Raw genomic sequence first — 24,302 nt, forward strand, 5'->3', positions numbered from 1 at the left:
TCGAGGCGGGTGGTTGGTGTGTGCTGGAAGAGTCAGCAGGTGAGTTTTTATTTTTTTTATATTTAAATAAGACTGTAGCTCCGTCGCATATACATTTTAAAAACGATCAATAAGGTTTCCGCATTTTATTTTGCAGAAAAATTATTTGAAACTTTTTAAGAGCTCCTTAAAATGAAGCAAACTGTTAATTTTCAATAATATCTACGAACTCCTTTTGGAATTATGAAAAATAAAAATTTCTAAATTTAAGAGAAGAAAGAGCATATTAAAAAACTTATGTCGAGCGCAATGGGGACTAAAAATTACTTTTACCGACTTAAATTCCGGTTTATCAGTGCTGTTCTAATTTTATTCAAAGCGTGTAAAAATATGATGTAGGGCAAACTCAATAATTTGTTGTTTTATTTTACGTTTTTAATAAATATTTGTAATTATTAAAATTTTTATAAATATACCGTGCTGGCAACTGTTACTCTTGGGTCGGTATTTACATGTGTGGAAGTAAATCGCATAGGGATCTTGTTAAGTCGGAGTGAGAGAAATGCGACGGGGTGCTGTTGCGGCGTTGCCGGTACGTCTTCCCCTATCAAGTAAAGTAAAATCATGATCGCAAACCGCTTATTTAAAAAACTTTTTAATTCGAAAAGATAACTAGATAAAATCATTAGAAATGTTTCTGAGCATCTGAAATGGAATTATAAGGATATCTTTAAGGTGTCATTTTTTTTATAACGAGAAAACGTCAGTAATCGCGATAATTTAAAAACTCAACTTTTTAACACATAACACGTCATAACTCAAGAAACACTTTAGATACTGAACGTTTTTTTTTATTTTGAAGATAGAATCGTCAAACAGAACTGTCAAGAATCTCCACCCTAGGGCCCCCATCTCCGTTTACCACTACTATGCATGAATACATGGCTAGCATAGGAATGATAATAATAATATAGTTTAGAGGAATAATATTGATAAGGATCATCGCGATTGAAATAATAAGTGAAAATAATAAATTAAATATTATTTAATAATACGAATAATAAATATTACGAGTGGAATATTTATTAAGAAATCTTACAATACTTCTTATAATAAATTTCATAGACTTGGTTATCAAACCGTGTTCCCGTAGATTACTTAAATACCTACAAATTTTCTAAAAAAATTAAAATTGACCCATTTTTTGAACACAACAAAATAATATTAACTAAACAAAACCAGAAAACGTCATTTTTACTACATCACAAGCAAATAAAAATTAAAACGTGGCCAAGAGTCATAATTCAAGATTTCTCTTGGGGGTGCTCCCCGGGCACCACTGTGGTGCGGCACCCCCGGGCACCACTGTAGTTACGCCAATGTTGGGAGTTAAACCCTATGGTGTTACAACAGCAAAATAAGACACTAATAATTCACCATAATACAACAAAACATTTTACTTTAGTACTGGACGCGCGTTTTCTTAACCATGTTAGCATCATCAGCAAATAATTAAAACCCCCAACTGTAATCAACGATGGCTTTACGGTAACAACTAAATCTTTAAATCATGAAAGTTTTAATTATTTGCTGATCATGCTAACATAGTTAGCGAGACGCGCGGTTAGCGCAAAAGTAAAGCGTTTTGGTGTTTTGTGGTGAATTAGTGTTTTTTTTGTCTTATTATTGAGTATATTATTAGTTTTATTATAGACTTCTGTTTTCAATATTATAGAGAAATAGAGTCTTATAATAGGTATATAAGTCTGTCCAACGAGAAGATCCTTGACAGTAATAGTTATGTCTGTCATTTTAATTTCAAAGTAGTTTATTTTATTTTACAAAGAAATAAGTTGGTACAACTGGAACGCATAGCAGGAAATTAATATATTTAACATTTGACTGACAAGGACAAGTGATTACTTCAAAATATTGTGAAAAAAAACTGTATAAAACTGAAAAAATGTAATCGAGTTATTTTATTTAATAAAAAACGGTATGTGTTAATACAAAACAAACAAGAACAAGACGCCACATACAAAAAAAAATATAAAAAAGAACTATTTATGATTATATTTATCAATATAACTTATGTACAAATACAAATTTGTAATATTCCGCAGGAATAAATAAAACAACATAAATAAAACAAACTATTTTATTAATAATAACATTTACCAAATTTTATACCTTAAAGGTTAATTAATTAACTTTAATCTTAATTTTTTTAAACCAGTAGGTACCTTTTGACATTATTTTTCTGCAGTACTAAAATCCGTTACTTACCTATCGTGTGGATGTCGATATTTTATAGCTACTCCAGTTTTTAGTATGTGTTTAGTATGGTCCTTCTACCATATTCGAGATGCACTTATTTACGACGAGATGGTATACGAACTTTATTGATGGTAACTTTATGGGTGTATAAGACTTTCTGCCTGGGCAGCGAGTATTAACCATAAACTGTGCTCTGGGTCTACAGTTAATTTTCACTCGATATTTCCTCCACTTGATTTCAAAAGACACAAAACACACGTAATAACACGAATCAAAATGCATCATCTTCCAAAACGCAGTATTTGTCTAAAAGTTGATACAAAATTCTAACCTATAATTTGGCAAGACTTTGACAAACGTCAAAAATCTAAAGGCGAGTTCATACGCATCGGCATGGCGTCCGTTTGTCGTTTATCGTTCCGTCAAACCAATAAAATTGAAATACGATCTGTCATTTTTGAAATAAACCAATAAAATTGGTTAAAAACAACAAGAGACGACGCATGACGGATTTATAATTAAACTCATCCATAGTTAACTAAAAATTATTAGAAACTTTTTTTAGTTAAATAAGTAGATTGGTATGGGACGTCATCTGCTTTTCTTCTGTCATCGTCTGTCGAAATCTTACCTGAGAAAAAAAAAACAGAGTATAGTATGTAGGTACATTTAAAAATTTTAAAGTTATATTATTATATGTGAATATTAATATTTAAAATTTTATTATAAAAAAAATTACAAATATATTAAATAATAAAACATTCCCTACACCTAATATTGACGTATGTAAGTGCGTATGTGTATGTATAAGTGTGTATGTGTATGTTCAATTTTATACAACGTTGAACGTTAATAACATTAATATAATATTTTAGTTTAACTACGTAAGCAAAATAAAACACTAATTCACCACAATAAATCAAAACACTTTATTTTTGCATTAGACGCGTGTTTTGTTAACTAAGTTAGCTTCATCAGCAGATGATTAAATTTACTTACGATAAAGATTCAGTTCCGAAGACCGTGAAGCCATCGAAGATTACAGTTGGGGGTGTAATCATCTGCTGATGATGCTAACGCGCATCTAGTGTAAAAGTAAAGTGTTTTGGTGTATTGTGGTGAATTAATTTTATTTTGCTGTTGTAACACCAAAGTTTCCAACCTCCAGTTGTAATCTATAATTATCTAAATAATTAAATAATTTTGTATCATATTCACAAGAATTATGGAAACCTAGAATCAATAATATGGTTTATTTAGTTGTTTGAGGCGTACTTGTTCATTCATTGAACACGTAACATTCATTCGCGAACCGCATTCTGAGCGGTACTCCGATTCAATTCTCACGATTCATTTTTACGGCTCGTTCAAATTTTTAAATGATTGATATTCAAATAATCGTGAATCGTATACACAAGAGTTGTGGAAATCAAGAACTAATTACTTATTTTGGTACTTTCTATTTCGATTTATATAAAGCGTATATGTGTTACAGTAAAATTTGGAAATTAGTGATTGTTACTAATTGTTACTAAAACTACGCCAGTAAAAGTTCAACAGTTATTTTTGAAACCAACTTTTACAGTGAATGCTAGCATTCCCTGGACGATAGCAGTAAGTTTGAAAGATTTAGTTAGCGCAGTTGCCACATGTTGTAAAATATAAGGATAAATAAAGAATAAGTTTAATAATAGGCAATAAAAGGATAACATTAAATTGGGCTAAAGGTTGGCAACATTGATATACATCCGGCGTAAATTCGCTTTGTTTTTTGTGGTTATGTATAATTGTTTTGTTATTGTTGTAAAAAGTGCTGTGCGGTATTTTCCCTATGGAATAAATTTTGCGTGAAAAATTAAGATAAACTAGGCACTCGCAAGAATGTAATAGTGGTTGTTTTTTTATTTTTGCAATATGATGAAATCATAGCAAAGGTTAAGCATGCAAGAGGAAAAGATATTAAGAAACCTAGTGATTATGAACTTATTAAAAGTTTTGATATGCTTGAAGTAGCGGGTTTGATAAAACGGAGATAGTTGAAGAAAATTTGGGCATACTTTAATTTTGGTAAAATCGTTTAACAGCCGTGGTACGCATACTTTATTTTGTCCACGATGAAGAACTTTATTAACAAAACCTTGTACCAATAAGTAATCTTATGTTTATGAATGTTTTTTTAATTGTTTTGTACATTTTAAAATGTTTATTACTATGTTTCCCTTTTAATATTTAGAAGGTTATAATATGTTGTTATTTTCTATAATTTTTAATAAATATACTAAAGAAGTAAATTGTAATTTTAAAATATGTTGATCAGCTTGAATATTGAGGTGATTCAATATTCTTAAAAGTTTTATTTGTTCTAACTTCCACCAACATTCTTCCTCATCACACTCACCCTGTATAATAGAATAACTTTTACTGGCAACCTTTAGTAAATGTTACTATTACTAGTGAGAATGTTAGAAATTATTAGGAAAAGTCGACAAATCTCTTTAAAATACAATTGCTAGCATTTCGTAGTATATGTTAACAATCACTGAACTTCCGACTTTTACTGTAACATTTTAGTTCTTATTATTAGCATTATTTATTCTAGACAATTAAATTAAAGACGTAATATTATCAAGGAAGGAATTATTGGTTTTATAAAATAATTTAAATATATTTCGTAAACTAATAATTCGATTGAAAGGAAATATAAAATATTTAAAGTTCATTGGCATATTGAGTTTACGCAACAAAAGTAAAGTTTTCAAAATCAAAATTATAAGCATAATTGGCAATTGCGAAAAATATTTCCTTTCAATATTACGAATTTATCAAATCATCAAATCAGCACTCACGCGGTCATCGTATCGATAGACCAATAATGCTGATTTAATGATTCGATGTATCGAACTAAAATAAATAGAAAAACCATCCCTGTCCCTGTTTTGGTTTTGGAAGCATCAGTATACAACGTTATGATATGGTCTTTTACCTGCTGAACAAACGTTTCTCTCTTCCAATCCTTTTTATTGCTCAATACTACAGTGAGGTGTTTCTCAAAGTTTTGAGGATGCCAAGCTACTGACCTGAAAATTATCCCAGTACTGTCTCCGTCAATGACCATTCTAATTATTTTCGCATCGGCATATTTACCTACTACAATGTGCAGTGGTATTAGGTCTAGAATGACCTCCATTGCTGCTGTTGGGCATGTTCTCATGGCACCTTGATGCAGATGCATGCTTCTGTAACTCATACTAGGTTAACTGACAACTTCAATTATTTTAATTTGATTTTAAAGACTATTTTGAATAAGAATATGTTAATTGTTATATCCCTACACTATTTCTGTGTCATATAACACCTAGTATATTCTCGTTCACTATATTAGGGCTTATGCACGAGCTTAAATGAAAAGAAAAATATTCGCTATGCAAATTTGAAATTTGTCGCGCAAGATTTCACACTCGGTTCATCATCATAATTTTTTTCTAACAAGTCATCTTGCGGCGATTATTTTTTCGAAACTTGTCACCGCAACGCGTCGATTGATTGATACTATTCATAAAAAAAAGGAAGAGCGATTTGCTCACGGCAAGCTGCGATATTTGAATTTATAATGGGATTAGGGTTGAGACGGCGCGGCCGATATTCCGTAGGTAAAGCGGTAGTATATTCCCTTTTCTCATTTTTTAAAATATTTTAAAAAAATTTTCTTCTTGAAATTTACATTGTTATAGATTGGCTGGTACCAAATAGAGGGATTTAGTATAGCTGACTTGAATTCCAATTTAATATTGACGATCTAATTTTTTAATATGTAAAAATTTATATATTACTCTACTATATGTTTAGTTTTGTTTTACGTTGAGCCAATAAATGTTAATAATTATTAAAATTGAATAAAAAAATACCGTTAAAAACGGCGTCGTAGAGGGCTGAGGAATGACAATAAATGATAATTTTGGTGAGGTCAGTCTCTAGACGTTATTTACTAAAAATTGAGACATAAAACTTGTCAAAAATTAACACTAATTATAGAAACAATAAAAAAGGATAGAACGTCTCCAGACTCTTTTTTTTTCGAATTTTAATCTATACCATTTAAAAATAATTTTTACTTAATATAAAAATAAATTACAAAACTTATTAAGGCCAACTGGCAGTAAGCGCCATTAAAATATAAAGAAACGGCTAAATAATGACGTCTAGGGATCTTGTCGATTGATCTCGCCAAAATTATCATCTATTGTCATTCCCCAGCCTTCTTTAACGCCGTTTTTTTTCGATCGTATGGTATATTATGTCTTTAGCCAGGCTCAAAGACTTGTGTACTTGGAATACATATGTTATTGGCATATACTTGCCATGTTGTTTGAGTAGTTTACTTGCGTGCAATTATTTGTCACTCGTCGCGTCGTGTTAGCGGCAAGCTTGCCATGACTATTTACATAGTTGGTTTACTTGCCAAGTATGCAAATATTGGTGTACTTGCCAAGTACACGAGTCGTCTGAGCCCGGCTTTAGAAGAATAAATGAGTTGACGTCATAATATAGGGTGCGTCTCGAAAGTGGCTCACCTCTATAACTTTTTTATTTTTTCAGATAAAAAAACGATATTTGGTATGTTAGTATATGACATAAATTAGGATTGATTGACGCATTCATTTGTTTTTGGTCACTTCCTGTTTTACCGGAAATTACTACAACTCGAAAAAAAAAACAACGAAAATCATTGCTCATAATTTTTTTCATTTCACAATCAGTTCTCGAAGAAAAAATATAAATAACAAATCGAACAGGGTTTCAACCCTCCCCGACTACCTGACTTTAACACCTGTGAGTTTTCCGACTCGCCCCAGCCCCGACTGGAAGTTAAACAATAATTATAGATAAACGAAGGTACAAATTACGCAATATGTTCCGATTTTGACTAAAGCCCCCCACTGTGGCACGGACCACTCACCCTTCAAAACGGGCACAGTTTACTTGCTCCACTGCGGTTAGACAAAGAGACAATGATAGAAACTAAAATAAGAAAGACAAAGAGCGACACTTACATGTGACATACGAGGCTCATAAGGGCTTAATGGTCTGATACTGATTTAATTAGGGGTTAGAATTGTTTTGGTTATTGTGCGATAATAGGGTTTCGATGTGGTAGATATAAAAATTGTTTTTTTCTCTCTAAATAAATAAGTATGTAAGGGATACTCTAGGATTTAATTTTTGTTTATAATCGTTTTTTAAATATAATTATTGATTTTATGAATTTGTAACATTAAATAGTAATAAAGACACCTGGTTAATAATGAATTGGAAATATGTTCCGGGTGTTTTGCTTTACCCTAATACATATTTTATTTCCTTTTTTGGAATGTGATATGTTATTACGTATCTACATGTGCATACCGGGTGGTGCATCGTCGTTGGAAACAGGAAAAGCAATGCTTATTTTGAACTGTCCAAATATAGGCTCCCCTATTAATTTTACAGCAAAGTCGTAAATAGGGGTTTTAAAGATCTGCGCATGCTGAATACACATGCCAAATTTTTTCAGAATAATTTTGGCCGATTTTAAGTTATTTAAGAAAAACTGCATCTATTTCTAAATTAAAATTAAATAGGTAATGCTAAACCAGGCAAATGCCAACATACCTTAAGTTGTCAACCTATAATTTTGAAAATGTCAAATTATATTTCATAAACGTTATAGTACAGGACCCCTGTATTATTTTTAATCAAAACATAATGTTTACGTATATTTATGAATAGGAGAATCCACTTTTCACAGGGTGCCTATCAAAAACTTGCCGTAAATAGGGGTTGCGAATTTAAAGTATTTGAAAATTTTTAAAGGTTTTGCAAATATTCGCCTTTTTATTACATGTGGCTCTTTCAACGATAATATACCAGACTTATATTGACACAAGATACAGATTTTGAAATATACTTTAAATATAAAAATATGTTCATTTGTCAATTCGCCACCTAACAAAGGAATAATATACAGTGTGTCTCAGAAATAAGTGCAAGTATTTTAAGGGGTGGTAGATCTCAATAAAAGAAACATATTTTCTCTTTATCGTTTTTCAAATAAGTCCAAAATAACGGAGTTATTTTACTTTGAAAATTTCTTTTTTCTTGAAAAAAAATATTTTTTGCTCAATTTTTGAGAACCACTATGTTGCCATATTATCAAGAAATTATGTTTTTTAACTAAAAACTAAAAAAAATCCAATTTTTTTTTAAAAATTTTCGAATTTTCAAATTTTTTTTTTCGCGAAAAAAACTCATAGGCATGTTTCTGAGGTTGAACTATACTACCAGTTAAAATACTTGCATTTATTTCTGGGACATCCTGTATAGGGTGTTCCATTGCCTGCTTGTTGTTGTTGCCCACTTTGTCGCAACCTCTTGACAGCCGGTATAAACATGTATTATTTTGTAAAGTATTTTTGCAAAGTAAGTACAGACCAACAATAGTAAATATTTAGTATAAATTTATTTATTAATATTTCTGAGACCATAGAAACCTATTTAACAATATCTTAGGATTATGTAAAGTGATCAAAAAGGAAGCCAAAAATGCAATAATATACAGGGCTAATGAGAATCTAGTATACAAGTATTTTTACGTTCCATTTAAAAAAAGTCATCCCGATCCACTCACACTTTTTTGAGCCACCCTGTAGAAGTTAAAATATTTTCCTGAAATACATCTTAATTATTTTAGTTTGGCACTTATATAAAATTCTGAAGAAGTTTTTTATTATAGGAGCTACAGATGCCCGACGCACTGTTGCCGGGCTCGTAGGAAAATTTTTGAACCGTGGCAACCTCTATTTGCTGCAAATTTTTGACAGGTACCCTGTTAAAAGTGCATACTCATAAATATACGTAAAAATTAGGTTTTGATTAAAAAAACCTAATTAAAAATAGGATTTTAGTAATGGTAAATAATTAGTTATTATTTTGGAATTTCAGTATTTGGTTAAGATGGAAAGCCAAAATCATAAGACAGAAACCATCTGCAAAGTTTGCGGCGATAAAGCTTCAGGGAAGCATTATGGTGTATCCAGTTGTGACGGATGTAGAGGGTTCTTCAAACGCAGTATTAGAAGGTATTTATGTATTTTTGCTCGTATTTTTGTTAATTTTTGAATTACTAGCGCCTAGACAAGAAAATCTATGGTTCCGGGAAAAAGTATTTTACATTTGTAATTATTATGAAGCAAAATGATCAACATTTTATCTTTCGCAAGGCGTCAAGTTTGAATCACCCTGTACAGACAAAGTTCTTTTCGTATTTTTTTGTGATATTCCTTTCAGTTCTTTCTAATATTTTTTTCAAAAAACGATCACAAAAAAAATATACGGACACTATCTAAATCTATTGAGATTTCCAAAACGGTTGATTTTTAAAATATATTATATCTTATTCACTAATATACAGGGTATTCCGAACTGTATTCCCGAAACTTCGGCACCGTGTTCTGCTAATAAAAGTAAGTAAAAAAGTTTGCATAAATGTATGTCCTAAAATGCTTAGTTTTGGAGATACAGGGTGTACAAATTTAATTTTTATTTTCCTTTTTTCCAAATAATTTCTCAAGTAACGTCAATATTTGGATGAAAATTGATATCTGGGAGTTTTTTAACATGAGAAATTTGATTTTGATGTCAATGTGACTCCTACTTGTAGAGGGCGCCACCTACATATTTTTTAACTGGTTTGAAGAATAATAACATTTCGTCTGTACCTGTATAAAACTACTGAGTAAAAAATATACATTTACGATATTTTTTACGTAAAGGCCTCTTGGTAAAAATCGCCGTAATCGAGTAATGGTTCTCGACTTTGAATAAGAAGACTAAGGAAGGAGCATATCAAAAATCTTAGGTACACCGCGATGGGCCTCAAATATGGCCGACTTAAATTCCGGTTTATCAGTGTCGTTCTAATTTTATTTAAAAAATGTAAAACTATGATGTAGGGTAGACGTGGGGTAGACTCAATAATTTGTTGTTTTATTTTACGTTGTGAATAAATGTTGGTAGTTATTAAAATTGTTATAAAAATATATAATTCTAATAAAAATAGATAAGTTATAATAAGTATTTCTTAACACAAACATCCGATACGCTACTGAAGCAGGTAAGTCAAATTAACGTATCTAAATTCTTTGACATCTAATCTTTGACAAGTAATAAATAAAAGCTAAAATGCAAGAAAAATATATAATTTAGTTAATTTAAGTCAATTTTATAAATGATCGGTTTACTACACGTATGTATATTATATAGTCACTTACTAGCGAAAAGTTGTTCCATTATTTCACTCAATTTTTGCCGAGATCTACCGCACGCTACACAACCAACTATTTTAGAGTCTTTTTCGATAAATCGCGATAGTGTCACTGTTAATTTAAGTTCTGCCACAATTTCCATCTAGATTTACTACCTTTATACAACTATCAGTAGTAGAATAAATAATAAATAACATAAAATAAGCTCCGTAAAGACTGACAAATCCACAAAATTTCAAATCAAATTCAAATGTGTCAAATGAATCGTCAAACAGAACTGTCAAGGATCCCCACCCTAGAGAGCTTTTATGGTGGCTTTTTCGCCCACCATGCATGAATACATGGATAGCATTATGCTCCTTCCTTAGTCTTCTTATTCAAAGGTTCTCGAGATATTTGGAATGAAATTATCAATACCTGTCATCATTGACATAATTTTAACATGTTGATTAAATAGTTATTAGACTGAAATCATAAATTTGAAATGTTTTTGTGCCAAAAGTTCAACAGAAACTGTTTTATTACCATTTTTTTGGAGAAAAAATTTTGATTAATTTAAAAAATTAAAAGTTGTCAGTCAAATAACTATCTATTCAAAATGTTTATTTTTTGTCAATAATGACATGTATTGATTACTTCCATTCTAAATATCTTGAGAACGGTTGTCCGTAGCGATTTTTGCCAAGAGATATTTTTACGTAGATGTATATTTTTTTAACGTAGATGTAAATTTTTAAATATTTTAATCACGGTAATGAATATTTTTGACTCAGTAATTTTCTACAGGTACGAACGAAAAGTTATTACTCTTCAAAACAGAAAAACTTCCCCCTATTCATTTCTTCTATTTAAACTTCCCTCTTTCAAAAAACTTCCCACTACAAATAGGAGTCATATTGAAAGTCTACAACCAAAATCAAATTTCTCTTGTCAAAAAACTCCCAAATATCAATTTTTATCCAAATATCGACATTATTTTAGAAATTATTTGGAAAAAATCGAAATAAAAATGAAACTTCTACACCTTTGTATCTCCAAACTAAAAGCAATTAAGGACATACATTTATACAAACTTTTTACATGTTTTTATCTGCAGAATATGATGCCGAAGTTTCCGGAATACAGTTCGGACCATCCTGTATATGTAAAAAGTAGCGAAACCTATATTATAGAATATTTGTTTAGCTATTCTAAAATAAGCAATTGTATGTTTTCTAGAAATCTCGAATATGTTTGCAAAGAAAATGGGCGATGTATAGTGGACGTTACAAGACGAAATCAGTGTCAGGTTTGTAGGTTTAAAAATGCTTGCAAGTCAATATGAAGCGAGATGGTAAGTTAATTATTTTATTTTACATATATACTTATACATACACCATTTATTATATTATATATTATACATACACTATTACATACAACATTTATTTAAGTCTACGATAATTGTTCAAACCTATTAAATAGAAAAGTGTTTTTGTTATCTGAATTAATATAATAATTTCCTAGAAATTAAGAGAAAGGTTTTTTTAAAGAAAGGCTTAAGAAAATACTAATAACTATATGTAGTTTATTGATATTTTATATAAAAAGGAAATTCATAGTTTTGCTTAATTTTCGATTTTAAGATGTACTTATAATAAATCAAACCAAAACATTTCATCTTTCGCAAGGCATCAAGTTTGAATCACCATGTACAGACAAAGTTCTTGCCGTATTTTTGGTGATATTCCTTTCAGTCCTTTCTAATATTTTTTCAATAAACGAACACAAAAATCTCCAGCTTATATTCCAGTATTACTAGAAAAATAAAAATTACAACCTAACCTAATACTATATTTTTTTCCAATTTAATTTTTTTTAAAAATCTGTTAATATAAATAGACGCATTGCGACAGCTGTAAAAATTAAATTAAAAATAACAACAGAAAGATATTCATGTCTAAACAGGGTATTTTTACCATCATTGCCCTATAAAAACTCCCTAACCGCAAATCTTGTGTCCCTATCAAATTTTTCTCTGCCCTTTATCCCCGTATCGAGTGTTTGAGAAAAACGGCGTGAAGTAAACATTGTCGCCCCTCTTTCCCCAATGTGTATTCACGTGATGGTGACGTGAAGTGGCTCCTCTTTCATTTCAATTGCAGTCTGCAACGATCGACTGCAATGGATCGAAATCGTCCACTCTCACCCTTAAATGGTGGATAATGAAACGAGAGTGCAGGCATTTTAAATACGATTGTACTAAATTTAGTACATTATGGATTATTAGATCAGTAAAGCTTCATTCAGTACCTCGTAATTAGTGGAGTAAATTAGTAGTTTCAATTAGCGTCAGTGGTGAAGCTATGGGGGGGTTGGGGGATGCTCCCCCAATGTATAATTGAGTTGGGAGATTAGTCATGACAACGCGACGTCTAAATCCCAAATTAAAAATATTAAGGATGGTACGATTTTATTTTAATTTTAGAGTTGTCATAACAATAATTATTTATGCATGTTATAATGTTCAATAATGTTAAATTTAAGTTTTCAATTAATAAAACAATTTTTTTTAAACTACGGTTTTTAACTCTAAAAAAAGTAGGGAAGTTGGGAAAATTGCTTGTTCTCCCCCTAATTTCAATGTAAAGCCAGGTAAAGCTTCATTCAGAACCTCGAAATCAGTGGAATAATTAGTAGTTTCAATTAATCGTAGAAGTTTGTTCACCTAATTTTAATGTAAGCATTCAGAACGTCATAATTAGTGGTAGTAATTTTCAATTAGTGGAAAAAGTTAACAAACTTTTGACTTTTCCACTAATTAATTATACTTCAAAATTTGCGAGGAATGTCATTTTGGCCTTTGATTATCACCCGTCAAGAAAAATTTTGGTTAGAAATTAAAAGTTTATTGTTTTATGATTGTTTTATAAGCTAAATATTATGCTTTCTCTATGGATACAACAATCTACCGCAAGCTGTTGCTACGATATTTTATTAATTTTAATTGTGTTTTTTAGACATTGTGAATGATCGTAAACTAAAAAGTGTAAAGTGTAATTGAAACCACTAATTTATTCCACTAATTGGGAGGTTCTGAATGAAGCTTAAGCATCCAGAACATCATAATTAGTGGTAGTAATTTTCAATTAGTGGAAAAAGTTAACAAATTTTTGACTTTTCCACGAATTATACTTCAAAATTTGCGAGGAATGTCATTTTGGCCTTTGATTATCATTCGTCAAGAAAAAATGTGGTTGGAAATCAAAAGTTTATTCTCTAAATATGCTTTCTCTATTGCCGGCTCCAGACTCGCGCCGTGCGTGTGGAGAGCGTTCACGTTTCACGGGTGTGAACTCTTTGAAGCGGGCACACAAAAATACCGACTTCGAACGGGAAACGAGCCGCGAACATCCGCGAACTCCGAGAAAAGACGTGAAAGGTATTCACATTTGCGTTCTCTTCTCTTCGCTGAGGTTCGCGGCGCGGGTCTGGAGCCGGCATATGGATACAACTGATTACTGGAAGCTGTTGCTAGGATTAATTTTAATTGTGTTTTTAGACACAGTGAATGATCGTAAACTAAAAAGTATAATTGAAACCGCTAATTGCGAGTTTCCTAATGAAGCTTAAGAGTAATCTTTTAGGAGTTACTGATTAGATGCATTTGCATGTTAGCATACCGTTCTGGCAACTCTTACTTTTAGGGTCGGTATTTACATGTGCGGAAGTAAATCGCATAGGGATCTTATTAAGTCGGAGTGAGAGAAATGCGACGGTATGCTATTGCGGCGTTGCCACATTTCTCCGGTACGCCTTTCTCTATCAAGTAAAGTAAAACCACGATCGCAAACCGCTTATTTTTAAAAGACTTTTATTTTCGAAAAGATAACTAGATAAAATCAATAGATATCTGTCTGAGCATCTGAAATGGAAATATACGGATATCATTAGGGTGTCTATTTTTTTATAACGAGAAAACGTCAGTAATCGCGATAATTTAAAAACTCTACTACAATCAATTATTTCTAATGGATTTCGATATATCGATTTTGGTTTTTCTAGAGCTAGTTCTAATAGCTCGACCACTGTCGAATACCAACTCATTTCCACTTTTTTACCAAAAGTGCAAGTGTTTTTCTCAATTCCACTTTTTTACCAAAAGTGCAAGTGTTTTTAACTTGCACAAAATGTAAAAGCTATAGGGAAAATTACGATTCGTTAATAAACAAACAAATAAAGTATCACGAGACGTAATTCAATTGTGAAGCTGAACGCATGATATATACTTTTCCCTAGAATTTTAAGTATTGATATGGTACTGACTGTGTTTCACGTCTCTTAGCAATGTGCACAATTTCTAGGTGTATTTCATGCGTTTGGCAACGTTTTTACTGTTCACTCTTTGTTCAGTTTTTTATAAACGCATTGTACTCTTCTTACATACGAAAATCTCGACTCAAGACTAGCTTTTGCCAGCCTTTAGTATGAAAATGCATAACTCACAAAATATGTAAGATGTTCATCTCAATAGCTTTATTTTTGTTAGGGATATTCGCTTTTGAAAAATATACTTTTAAAAATTACAAAAACATTTTTTGTAATTTTTATGTTAAAAATATGCCTTGCTTTTGGTCCTAGTCAACAGACCTAGTAAGTTGTGTTCCCGAAGCTGACCTTCTTGATACAAGATTTGCCTTCTTTTAATCTTGTTCTTACTGTCCGTTCCGTGAAAAGTTGGCAAACGGGGAGCAAAAATCAACAGGGGAGCCAATATTTGGATAGTTCAAAATTTACAAGCCGATGCACCCATAGCTAAATGAAACAAGTTTAGATTGAAAACTGCCTATAAGATCAATGTAAATACTATTTGGCGCCATTCTTATAATGGTCGCGATCGTTTTAGCTTTTGATAATAATAAATTTAAATAACAATAATTGGCTTTTTTTGGAATTATGTCGCCAGATATTTATTGAAATTAATTAATATTTTCTTTTAATTTTATTACAGTGTATTGCATATAAGAAACTTACAATACAATTACAAACAAAAACAACCTATGGAAAATTGGAAACCGACGTTTTGCCACGATGGTTTTTGCAGTTCACAGTTCACACAGCTCTTTAATTTTTTTTAATGCCACTTTTTCACAGCTATCACGGGTTTGAGTGACACGGGTTGATGAGAAATTTGAATTAAACTCACAAGAAAGCAATAATTACTTTGAAAATGGATGCTTTAAGCACTTTTCGGTATTTTTTCAATTAGGGCGGTTTAAATTTTAAAAGATTTTATAATTTTTGAAGATTCTGACTTTGATAAAAGAAAATTATTTCTGTTCTTGTTTTGTAGCAGCGCCTTGTATAGCAGCGCCACAATTATATTTTGGTGGGAAGCCGAGCATTCCAATCTAAATTTATTTCCTTGATATTTGGATGCACCACCCGGTATGTCTCTTTCATTGACAGTGCATTGACGATTGGAAACTCTATCTAAATTATAATTACTTATTGTTTTTGTCCTTTTTCAGCATTAGTGTAATCGTTTAGTAAACTTTAGTACTTTCCTTCTAATTCTCGAGTACAATATCAAATACATCAATGACAGCACTGAGAGGGGTGAAGGGCGATTGGGGTGGACCTGGGAAAGCGCCACCTGCGGCTCCGGTAACCGGACTCTTTGGCGGGGCGATGTCACGTCACTAGTCGTTCCCTTAATGATGATTACGCGGGGCTACATTAAATATTTTATTAAGTTGACTTTTGTTCCGGTGGCTTTTTGGTTCGTGGTCTATAAGGGGCGAGGTCGAGGGGGGGGGGAAACTAGGGGGTGTAGTTTACGGAAGGGCTTCTCTCTGTCCAGGAGAGAGAAGAAACAACAATATGAATAACGCAAATTTCGTAATGATAGTAATAAAGCATGGCTTGATGTTTTGTGCTTTATATAATTTATACTGTCTACGTCTATAATTTATTATCTAAAATATAATAAATTAGAAGAAAAATATTTTTCTTTAATCAATGTTTATGTATCCATTTTCTTTTAATTTGATTGAAACCAACATTGTTGTTGGTTTTTACTACCGTATGATCGAAAAAAAACGGCGTCCAGTTGGTTGGGAAATGAACATCAACGACATTTCCCATATAAATTTACATATAAAATGACAGCGCTCTTCATTCCATAGCCATCGCTGACGCCGCTTTTTCTCGATCATACGATATTTATTACTTAATAAATAACAGTTGATATACAGGGTGTCCTAAGCTGAGCGTGAATTAGAAGTTTCTAGAGAACTATAATATTTAGATCGGATATTTCTTGCATGTCATTGTTTCACAACGAGATCTATCGATTAAAAATATTTTCAGTATGGCGGCACTTTCGGAAACACCGGAAGTTGACAACAACTTTCTTATTTTAAATGGGTACCTACTTCTATTTTTTTTATTATATACCTAAATTTTATATGAATTTTGATATCAATCACTATACTTAACAATAACCGTTTTTGAGAAAAAATATTTAAAATTTTTGGAGGAAAAAAACTGCCTGTCAAAAAAAATATTGTATAGCCTAAACGTCATATTATTAGTAATAACTACAGTACTTCACTAAAACAGGGTATTAACTATTTTAAAAACTTTTTTGTATATGTTACGGCTAAAATGGATAAATTAATTTAAATGGATTTTTTAATCATATACAGGGTGGTCCGAACTTATTCCGGAAACTTCGGCAGCATATTCTGCAAATAACAATAAGTAAAAAAGCTCGTATGTTCTAAAATGCTTAGTTTCGGAGATACAGGGGGTAGAAGTTTCATTTTTATTTCGATTTTTTCCAAATAATTTCTGAACCAACGTCAATATTTAGATGAAAATTGGTATTTGGGAGTTTTTAGGTATGAGAAATTTGATTTTGATACCAATATGACTCCTATTTGTAGTGGGCGCCAACTACATAAGTTTTAACTATTTTGAGGAGTAACTTTTCGTCCGTACCTGTATAAAACTACTGAGTGAAAAAATATACATCTCCGTGACCTTTTAGGTAAAAATGTGTCTTGGTAAAAGTCGCTACAACCAACCGTTCTCAAGATATTTAGAATAAAAATAGTCAATATTTCATTATTGACAAAAAATAAACACGTTGAGTAGATAGTTATTGGATTGAATAATAAATTTGAAAAAAATGATGATAAAACAGTTTCTGTTGAAGTTTTGGCACAAAAACATTTCAAATTGATGATTGAATTGATTGTCTTATAACTATTTTGTCAACATGTTTAATGTCAATGATGACATGTATTGATAATTTCGATTCCAAATATCTCGAGAACTATTACTCGTAGCGATTTTTAGCAAGAGACCTTTTTTACTTAACAAACGTCGTAAATGTATTATGTAATGTTGTAATTCTTACTCACTAGTTTTATACAGGTACAGACGAAAAGTTATTACTCTTCAAACTAGTTAAAAAAATGTAGGTGGCGCCCTCTACAAGTAGGAGGCATATTGACATTAAAATCCCCCCCAAATTTATAATGTCAAAAAACACCCAGACACCAATTTTTCATCCAAATATTGATGTTATTTCATAAATTATTTGGAAAAAATCGAAATAAAAATGAAACTTCTACTCTCCGTATCTCCGAGACTAAGCATTTTTGGACATACATTTATACGAACTTTTTTACTAATACGAACTTTTTAAGTTTCCGGAATACAGTTCATTGTGGATTATTTTTGAAATGTAAATTTACTTTATACTACGAAATATAATTATATACTGTTACGTATTGCTTATTAATATTATCAAATTATTGTTCCAGCTGTTCAACATGAACGAGCACCTCGTACAAACCATCCTCCAATTCACCACTACCCCATCGGGCTTACACCCCGTTTCCGACATTTACAATCCTCTACCTCCGTCTTCAGCAATCTTCCTCTTCATTTTCCAAGCAGCCCTCTCATAGACCATCATTTGAACACACCTTTCCTCGGAGGACAAAGTTACTTGCACCACGGACTCATTTATCCACCTATGCTAGGTGGATTTCAGAAACACTGTAGTGTGGTAAGCGGTACTTCCATATCGGGTTCTTATTTGGACCAGACTAGTGAAAAAGCAAAATCAGATGCGACGGGTAGCTCAAGAGATGTGCTAAAGGATGATGAAGTGACTAGTTCTGAGGAGGTAGCCCAGGAGAAGAATTGTGCAAGCGATTCTTCTAGGACTGTGGGTTGCCGATTGGAATTGCCTATTTTAAAGGATGCAGAAGTAAAGCCGACTAGTTTGATACCGGTGGAGAGCCCATGCGTTTCGGTGTTTGCAGATAATGTTTATGAATCGGCTGCGAAATTGTTATTCCTGGCGATAAAGTGGGCTAGAACGATTCCATCATTTTTACAGGTACATACATTTTGATACATCCAAATGCCTTAGTTTTATGTAAGAACACCTCTGCTGACCAGTTATTAATGAAAATATGAAACTGAACTTAAAATTCTATCGTACAAATAAAAAGTAATCTAAATACTTAATGCCTATACATTTGAGGTGGATTTATTTCTCGAAAAAGTATGTTTCTGCCACTGGAAAAGAATTCTACAAAATAAAAGAGTTATTTTTTTTTAACACTATTGTGTTGAATTCAAACGGAGACCAGCTTGGTTAGGGGCCTCTTACTATTAAAACAAATTTGCCTAATCGAGAAAAAATTCGTTTCAAATTAATGATAACTTAACGAAACGTAATAAACTTAACTAACGTTCTTTAACTTTCTTAAAGTTTTTTGTGGATTTTTTTCAGTGGCAAAAAAACTCAGATTACAGATAAACTTTTTTATTAAGAAAAAGTAATCTGCTTTAATATTTATTATTCCTAGAAAGATATTTTATCATTTATACGCTATTTTTTTTCTTTTGATCTTATTTTAAGCACTATTTCTGTATTGGTTTATTTTGAATATTCTATTCAATGTTTTATTCGTATAGTTTCCTTTTTTATCCAATGTAATAATTGTTGTTTTTAGCAAAATAAAACACTAATTTATGACAATACACCCAAACATTTTACTGTTAACATTGGACGCGCATTATTCTAGCCATGGTAGCATCACCAGTAGATGATTAAAACTGAGTAGTTCATTTTAAAAGCAAAGGCGTTTTGGTCTACTGTGCTAAATTAGTGTTTTATTTTGTTGTTGTAACAGCAAATATTCCAGTCAAAACTGTATTCTGTGTTATTATTTTTAATTGATTTGTTTACTATTTTAATTTTAAAATCCTTACGACTCTTTAAGACATATACAGGGTGATTCACGGCAATGGCACGTTAGATCTTTATGGAGAATCGGTGATACGTTATTTTTAAAAATTTGGAATATTGCATCAAATCACCTGTTCCATCTATCTAAATTATTTTTAGCTGTGTTTTTAGTTTATTTAGTGCTACCGCTTCATACCAGCTTCATGTTAGCATCTTTGTTATTTTAAATGAAACACCCGGTATATTGTTATATTTTTTGAAACTACTTCCATATTTCAAAATTTTTCTATTATACTAACCTATACCAATCATGTTAAAAATTGTTTTTTAAAATTGACAAAAACATGATCCTGAATAAGCATAAGTTAATTATTAAAATAAAAATAAATTCGGTATATTGAAAGCTGAAATTTGGTTTATAGGTTAAGGAAAGTCAACATATATCCAATCAGTCTAAATCAACTGATTGGATATCAAACAGGGAGGTCAGAAAAAAATATTATTTCCGTTTGTTATAAAATCGTTCAAATTATTGTTATTTTATGTGTATGAAAATTTAAAAAATAAAATAAAAAGACTAAACAATTCTACATTAAATAATATTCAGATGAAATATAACTTTTTGAGAATATTTCGGGTGTATGATATTGTTTTCTTCTGTAACTATATATTTTTTAATTCTGTTTAGCTATCTTATCGGGATCAATCAATTCTACTCGAAGAAAGTTGGAACGAACTGTTTGTCCTCACAGCTGCACAGTGGTCATTGCCCATAGACGAAGGTAGACTAATTTTAATAGCGAAATTTTGTTCTTTACTGTGTATTTTTACAGCTTTACTAACAAATAACACAATATCTCCACCTCCCAGATTGGCTGCCCTTGAGGAAGACGCTCGAAGACTACGAGAAGTTATTTCCAGACTGAATATGCTCAGAGTAGATCATACAGAACATGCTTGTTTGAAAGCCCTTGTTTTATTCAAAGCTGGTAGGTTTAGTGAATACTTTTTATATTTTTTTATACAGGGTTGTTTACCACATACGACACGGAATATTGTAACTAAACGATTAGATTTTTACAAATTGTAAGTTTTGGGTTTTTTGAAGCTCTGTTAGAGCTACAATTTAAATATATTTTTACAATATAAAGAGTGTCCCAAATAAGTAAAAAATATTATAGTTGTATTTTTTTAAATGGAACACCCTGTATATTATTCTATTTTTGGATTCTACGATTGAAATAAAGGTAAATTTGATTAAGGTTTATCACACTTAAACCTTACCGTTTTTGAAATATTTTCAATTTTATGAAATTGCAGTAAAAAATTTAAGGCTTTATTTTTCCAAGGGTATCAAAGTTTTTAATACTAAATATTTACTGAAGGTTATTTATTGATCAGATATTGTGTTGCAATAATAAAAATGTTACTACCTTATACAGAGTGTCCAAAAATTTATATTAAATAATTACTAGCTTTAAACCGCAATAACTTGTTTAATTTAAATGGAACGCCCTATATATTTTACGTGAATCAAATGCACAACGTAATTGTCTATCAAATTATATTATATCATTTTTTACGCATCTCTTCAAGTTTTCGTAGAAAATGCATTTTCTTACAATTTAGACCTCATTTATCACTATACCCATGAAATATTGACATTTCCGATTTTTTTGAAGCACCATAATATGTACAAAACGTACAGGTGGTAAATATTGCAAGCCTATTGGCATACAAAAAAACTAATTAAATCTTTGTAAAAGAGTATACCAATTAAGTATACCACCATTATTTCCTACCAAAAACACCAAAAATTAGTTAATTACATACCTTTAAATTGTTTTAATTAATAAAATATTCTAAATAAATGTGGATTTGGCTCAGAAATCAATATAATAATAAGTTATGAAAATGAATGTCTCTGTTTTTATAAATAAGCATTCGTCAATAAATGAAATAAAATTTATAAGATGTTACTTTTTACCACACTGTCTAATACACACACAAAATTCAGTTTTTTAGTATTTGGAGCAATTATTACTACAACGTAAACAGTCAATTAAACTAGTTTAAATACTGGGATCATATTAATTGGTCCTCTTTAACAAAAAATATTTAAACAGTTGTTTTTTTATTTTTTAATTAAATAAGCGAACTATATCGACAATATTAGTATCTGTACTCTTTGAAAATTTATTATCTTTAAAAATGAGCTAAAATGTCAATATTCCATGGGTATAGTGATAAATGAGGTCTAAATTATAAGAAAATGCATTTTCTATGATAACTTGAAGAGATGGGTAAAAAACGAAACAATACAATTTGATAGACAATTACATTGTGCATCTGATTCACGTAAAATATATAGGGTGTTCCATTTAAATTAAACAAGCTAGTAATTATTTAATATAAATTTTTGGACACTCTGTATAAGGTAGTAAATTTTTTTTTATTTCAACACAATATCTAATCAATAAATAACCTTCAGTAAATATTTAGTATTAAAAACTTTGATACCCTTGGAGAAATAAAGCCTTAAATTTTTTACTGCAATTTCATAAAATTGAAAATATTTCAAAAACGGTAAGGTTTAAGTGTAATAAACCTTAATCAAATTTACCTTTATTTCAATCGTAGAATCCAAAAATAGAATAATATACAGGGTGTTATATTTAAAAAAAATACAACTATAATATTTTTTACTTATTTGGGACACTCTGTATCTTGTAAAATTATTTTTATATTGTAGCTCTAATAGTCCTTCAACGAACCCAAAACTTACAATTTGTAAAAATCTAATCGTTTAGCTACAATACTCCGTGTCGTATGTGGTGAACAACCCTGTATACTTAACTTTTTAATAGATTTTCAATTAAGTCTGTGAAGTTGCTAATAAAATAATACACTTTGTGCCTTATAACTATATTGTTATATAGCTTCTTTTATAGTGTAGTTAGTTACATTTTCAAGCTTGCTAAATTGGTTTTCTTGGTATTTTTGCAACTAAGAACAGTGACATAACAAAATATTTCTGATAAATGTAGGTATAATACGATGAAAAAAAAGCGTCCAGTTAGCATGTAAATGACGATCGATAACCAGGGGCGGATACAGGAATTTATTTTAGGGGGGCCCAAAAAAAAAGTCACGTAGAATATGCTTTTTAGGGCGCCATTTTTAACTCAAAAGGCTAATATTTAACCAAATTTACAGATTTTAGGGGGGGGGGGGCCCATGGGCCCCCCTCTGTATCCGCCACTGTCGATAACATTCCCCATAAAATTTTACATATAAAATGATGACGATTTTCATTTCCATGACATAGTTTGTGATTAGATATCTGATTGATATAGAATAATCAGATATCTAATATCTGATTGAAATTATCTCAAGTTTTTTCTAGAATGCCGAGGACTTTGTGAACCTGCCCACATCGAACTTCTCCAAGATCAAACTCACGTGATGCTGCACGAGTACTGCGCTCAAAGACAGGCCCATCCAAAAGGTCGATTTGGGAAACTTCTTTTGACTCTTCCGGCTGTCCAATCTATATCCAGAAAGGGATTGGAAGAGCTACTATTTAGACAGACTGTCGGGGATGTTGCTATTGATAAGCTGTTAGGGGACTTGTCAAGAGTGACGTATAATTAAAAATGTTTATTGTGATGATGTCTAGTCAATTCTGTGGTGGTGTGCGATTGTTAATGAAGAAAAATAAATTGTTTAAAAATAATGTCTTATTTTTAATTTGATGAAGTACTAAATGTTGCTGCCCTTGATCAAGTATTAAATACTATATAGCTCAGTCAGTTCAGTCAGAGCACCAGTCTCGAGAGTTTATATAGGTACTCGGTTGGTATTGATCAAGTGTGACAAAATCAGCCAAGCGAGATAAAACCAATTAAGCGTAAAAATAAATTACTGGAACTAAAGCAATAGAGGAATCAGAGGAAGTGCAAGGAATTGGATCTTTATATCTGTTCATATTGTCTTTACATTTATTTATTTTTACACTCTTATATGCATCGAATTGTCTGTAATTTGAGATGTGTTAAGTTAAAATGATCAATTTTAAATTATTACCATCTATACAATGATCTTTATCAAACATATTTTAGGCAATACACAATTAAATATTTATTATACTGGGTGCGTCTCAAAAGTGGCTCACCCCTATAATTTTTTTTATATAAAAATACGAGATTTGTTATGTTAGTATACGCCATAAATTAGGATTGATATTGTATTCAATTGTTTTTGGTCACTTCCTGTTTCACCGGAAATGACCACAACTTTTGATTATTAAATGGCACTTCGGTATATTTTGGTAAAACTTTTGACATTTTTTGCTTAAAAAATAATCGTATCTTAAATTTCAATCTAGAGTGCTTTGGCTGTGTTAAATACACTAATTTTTAATAAAGGAGCCTTGGAAAAATATATTTGATTATTATTTTTCGTGTCTTGTCCTGGCCGGTTAAAAGATGCCC

The 24,302-nt window shown here is 31.0% G+C and overlaps 1 pseudogene; it reads left to right on the forward strand.

The window, feature by feature from the left end:
* On the forward strand, nt 1–23,464 carry LOC115876368 (annotated as a pseudogene).
* Nucleotides 23,465–24,302: the final 838 nt, after the last annotated feature.

The sequence above is a fragment of the Sitophilus oryzae genome, unplaced genomic scaffold (genome assembly GCF_002938485.1).
Source record: "Sitophilus oryzae breed Bouriz unplaced genomic scaffold, Soryzae_2.0 scaffold_1432_pilon_pilon, whole genome shotgun sequence".
NCBI classification, from domain to species: Eukaryota; Metazoa; Arthropoda; class Insecta; order Coleoptera; family Curculionidae; genus Sitophilus; species Sitophilus oryzae.